Source organism: Trachurus japonicus, chromosome 1 (assembly GCF_045865225.1).
Source record: "Trachurus japonicus isolate A0001 chromosome 1, Traja_1.0".
NCBI lineage: Eukaryota > Metazoa > Chordata > Actinopteri > Carangiformes > Carangidae > Trachurus > Trachurus japonicus.
Window position 1 is genome coordinate 19558008 of NC_140907.1, and position 5456 is coordinate 19563463.

Consider the following 5456-nt stretch of genomic DNA (forward strand, 5'->3'; position numbering starts at 1 on the left):
GCTAGACCAATCCTCAAGGTTACATGTAGTTCAAATGAAACTCTTGTCTTACTGGTATGACATTCACACATTTAGAATTACTATGCCATTGGATGTTCCATCAATGTATTGGAGCACCATAACATTGTACACTTATCTACAGCAGATTAATATTTACTCAGAAATTGGAGGGAAGAACGTTCTAACGAGGACGTGAGTGCAACCCAATGCACCAACACTGGAAGACTGGCAATAAAACTGTTCAGGTAATCTATGGAGAGACTGGACTTCCTTTTAACAATGAGATGGTGGTCAAATGAGTCAGATGTAGGTTAGGAGACCAGAATTGCTTTAAGTACCTTCTTGTATGGTTTGAAGTACCAGACTATGACTATTGGAGGACTGTGCTGTGAGTAGATCTCTTTAAAGAAATGTGACATTCTGTGTTCAGATGATAATCTGATCTTATTTTGCAAACTGTAAAATTAAAGGGAGAGCAATTGATGTGAGATGTGAGTGATATCTTGGTGCATTTTTCGTTATGTATTGGTGCAGGATAGATTTTATGTACCTAATCCTGATCACTGTATGGTCCTTCCCAGAAAAAAACAAAACAAAACAAAAGAATGACACACCATGAATTTTATTTATGTAGTTTGTGTATTTAAAACCCCAAACCATAATCAATCAGCTTCAAAGGGGGAAAAAAAAGATATAAAATTAGACGTACAACATCCACATTTTCAACCATCTCCATCAGCTTGCTTGTTTTTTGTTTGTTTGTTTGTTTTCTTTTAGAATATTTTATTTTCAGATATTTTAAGATATACATGAAAATACAGAAACATAGCTCTCAAATTATCTTAAATTGAGCATTGGTTATTGATGGTTAGCAGGCAACTCCACACATTCAGCTTTTGACACATTTGTACCTTAATTCACAATGAACAATAATGGATATAAACTATAATCAACTAAATTGTACAATGCTTTTACTTAAAAATTAATAGCCGCATTTTGATTACTACAACGAAAAATAGCACAGAAAATGGCAACTGCAAGAAATCGTAATCATCATTGTAATCATCTTAAAGTCTTTTCTGATTAATAAAACATAATTTAAGCACAAGTTGTTTAAATAGCAAATTTAGAACATACTGAAAAATCTGTACGGTATTTGACACATATCTTTTTACCACATGACATTGTATTGGTAAATTTCATAATGTGTTTTCATATTTTTTGTTTTGGTTAGTGCTTTATTCCCACACATGCTAATGCTAAGAGTCAAGGCAATGTATCAGTGCTTTGGATACTGTAATACAATACTCAAACATACTATATGCCAGATAGCATCTGTGCCACAGCCAGCAGTGTCAGTGAAAAGACTGCCAAAGAGGGTAGAAGTGAACTGCTTGAGCCTGAAATGTTAGAAAAAGCACATATGTTAGTCAATGAAATTCCAAATTAAGTTCAAAATGTAGGTTCAAGGAGGAACTACATCCCAAACCTTTACCCTGGGAATTACAAATATAACATACAAACATTTAGTTGATGATTTACACAACTTACTGATAAGTACACTGCCTGGAATAACATTCAAGCTCGAATTGCCGAGTTCAGTGCTGAATTGTGAGACTGCGTCGCTTGCAGAAGGAACCGAATTGTTATCTTTGAACACAAGAGTCATGTTGACAACCACTGATCCGTTTCTGCAATGACAAAGAACCAGAGAATAACTTTATAAAAAGAAGTGAGTGACACATGTCCAGCAAAATACTCAATAATTAATGTTTAGTCTTACGTGAAAGAGTTAACGATGGAACGAAGGTAAGATGAGCTGAAGAGCCTGTTGCCCACTTCATTTATCTAAAAGAGGACATATTAATTTAACACAAAACACAATGGAATAGTCACTGTATGAAGTTTGAATCATGATAATTAATATAATAATTCAAATTCTAATAAAACAAAAGCTCTGAAAGCTAGAGAGTTTATGCCAGCCCTTTACCTCAATATATTCAGAATATTCTGCATTAATAAGATAGATACAGTAAGTAAAGATTGAAATGTGGGGACAGAGAGCAGGGGCACAACATGACAGTCTATTTTTTCTATTTTATTTGGCTCAACACTGAGCAAACCAACAGTGATCTACATTCAGACCTACCTTCATTTTGGTAGGCATATTCCTAGTCCTGCTCTAAAGATATCTACCAAGATCTATGATTATTGGACAAATGGTTAATATATGGCCAATATTCGCTAAGCCCTGCCCTCTGCAATGATATTTTGAACATGTTTTTCAACCAATCTTGATCATTTATAATAGTGTAGATAGAGTCAAAATCTCAAAAGTTCTATTCATTTTACTGTTTTTTGGTTAGTTCATAACGGTGACCTTTATGGTCCGAGGGGCCAATTTTGGTGAAATTCCATCCAATAGGCTTTCAGATATCCCCCCTATGGGTTGAGCAAGAATTTAGTTCCCTAAAGCTGTATACCAAATTTAGTGTTGATGGAGTGATGTCAAAAGTTCTATGTTTTTCATATTATGCAAATTAACAAAAAAAATCCATCATGGCAGACTTTTATGGTCCAGGAGGCTTTTTTGGAGAGTACATTGAGCTGGGCTTGTGCGTCAAATTTCAAGTCAATCGGATTCATGGTGTGAGGTGTGTGGCCTTCCAAAAATCACATGTTTGAGCCTTAATAACAGCACCACCATCTGGCCAATGGGGCTTATATTCCTTTGAAAGCTAATGCATGTCATTTCCAGTCATTGGGCCAAGTTTAATGTTTCTGGCCCATTCCCGCTCACAGGAATTTGAGCCCAAGCGGCAGACAACACTATATTTAATAGTAATAATAATAATGATAATGGCCCACAGGGACATCTTACCACTCCCACCACTGATGCAGCCAAAGTCTGAAATGCAGATGATGACGAATTGGACAGATCTGATGTAAATGTTTGATTAAGACTGAATATCAGACCCAAAGTTCCCTCAGAGGATGAAGGAGCATCCGTAGATGCAGTGGCAGTAGTGGCAACTGTTGCAACTGTTGCAACTGTTGCAGATGTAGCACTCGTAGTGGCATTTGTTGCAGACGTAGCATTAGTGGCACCTGTTGCAAATGTAGCATTAATAGAAAGAAAATATGACGTTCTGTAGATATGGCTACACATACATACAATTTGTTTACACATGTTTATCATTCCTTGATTCAAATTGATCATAAGAAAATTTGATGAACTGGTTGTGTTATGACAATACCTGGTGCGACAGTTACGTTTGTAGGGGCAACTGTGGCTGGTATCACCACTGAAAAAAAGGCAATATAACAAATGTTGTTTTTTAATGTATTTTATCATATGCTACTGTATCTTTTTTTATATATATATATAAAAAACTAAACATGTAATTTGACATTAAAGCTTACCCTCTGCAACAATAGTTGATGAGTCGACAGGGATGGGAACAGCACCACTTGCAACAGCAGCCGTCAAAGTGCCGGCCACAGAACTGCCGCTTGGTAGCGCAGATGCATTGTTAAATCGCAGCTCAGCATCAACCACAACAGATCCTGCACTGTAAAAGAAGTACTCTTCGTTATTTTTTGTTATAGGAATCTTATTTGGCTACTGTGGCTTCATAACAAGGATGACTGATGTATCAACAAAAAAGTTGTATGAACTAAATCCAATCATAGAAGCCGCATCATTTGATTTCTTAAAGTAATTTAAAATGGCACCAGCCTCCATACCTAGTCTAAAAGTAATTACAAACCACATATGATAAAAATGTAAATGAAATTAAACAACACAAAAACAAGTTCAAACACTGTCTTCCATTTCCATCAATAACAAGGGCAAATTGTCGAAATGCATTATCAAAGAAGCATCAACAACTAAAAAAACTGTAATAAGAAGCATTGTTTTATACCTGAAGCCATTGATGATGGTTTGATTGAAGCTTGATCCAAATTGATCTGAATAGACTTTATCAAGCTGTGAATGAATTGAATATTAACAACATTTCAAGTTAAACATGAAAGATATTTTCTCTTTCCATAATATGATATTTAATGGAGTTTTGATAGTGTTTTAAAGGGATAGTTCAACATTTTGGCAAATTTGCCTATTGCCATAATCCCTATAGTTTTAGGAGTAGGTTCATTACCTTTAATTGTCGGAGGCAGAGACCCGAGTTGCCCAGCTAACACAATGGAGGCACACGGTATATTCATGTTTCCCTTATCAAACTAAATACACAATCCAACAACTCCAAAACACTCTTGTGGACAAGTTCTGACCTGCACATTCACCACACTATGAAATAATCTTGTATAATAATGTAACTTTACGACACATGAAGCAAATACTCGGAACTACTTGCGCTTCTGAAGTCACTCTGCCAAGCAGTAGTGTCTGGAATGTAGTTCCGGCTACGCATTGGCCTCGAAAACAACTCTGTCTCGTAATGTTACATAATTATTTCATAGCATGGTGAATGTGCAGGTCCCAACTTCTCCATGAGAGTGTTTTGGAGTTGTTGAATTGTGTATTTGATGAGTTTGATGAGGGAAAGGCGAAAGTATTGCACGCCATGCAGAGCTTTCATCTCTGTCCCCGCCGATCTAAAAACAGCTTGCACCAGCAGTTAAAGGTGATGAACGGGATTATGGCAATAGGCAAATTTGCCAAAATGTTGAAATATCCATTTAAAAGAGGATTACCAAAACAAGAGGCAACAGAGCAGTACATATATGTAGGCTACTGTATATTTATGAACTTACCGCTGAGGATACATTGTTTGCGAGCGAGATGAATTCTGGTGAAGATTGGTTTGACAGCTCTTGGGTAAAGTTTTGGCTCAAACTGAATGTCAACTTAATTGCTGGCTCTTGTGGTGGGGCAGGTGTTGTCACGTTGACTGGCGAAGGATGGTAAAATTATTTTGATTAACTGGATTACATAAATACTTCCTTTAGAACTTGTCATGTTTATGACAACTGGCTGCTTTAAGACAGCAGATTTCATATTCTGCTGGTGTTAGTTAAGTTATTGAGTCCTGTTATTCCATGATTTGGAAATGGTTTAAGTACTTGTGTCACATGTTTACAAGAAATAAGGTTACCATGACCAAAGGGGGCAATGAATAATAATGAGTGACTGTAATAACTCAGAATATGAACTTCAAACAAGTAAAAATGTTGTGTTATGTCAATACCTGGTGGAGTAGTTATGTTCGTTGGTGGGGTTGGAGCTGGGGGTGGAGGTAGAGGTATTGCCATTCCTGAAAATAAGAAAATACCACAAGTGTTGGCATTTAATGTATTTTATCAACTGTTAATGTTTTATTATCAATAATCATGTACACAATTTGACATGTAACAATGATATAAAACTTACCATCTACAACAATAGATGATTGGTTGACAGGGAGGGAAAAATTAGAACTGGCATTAGCAGC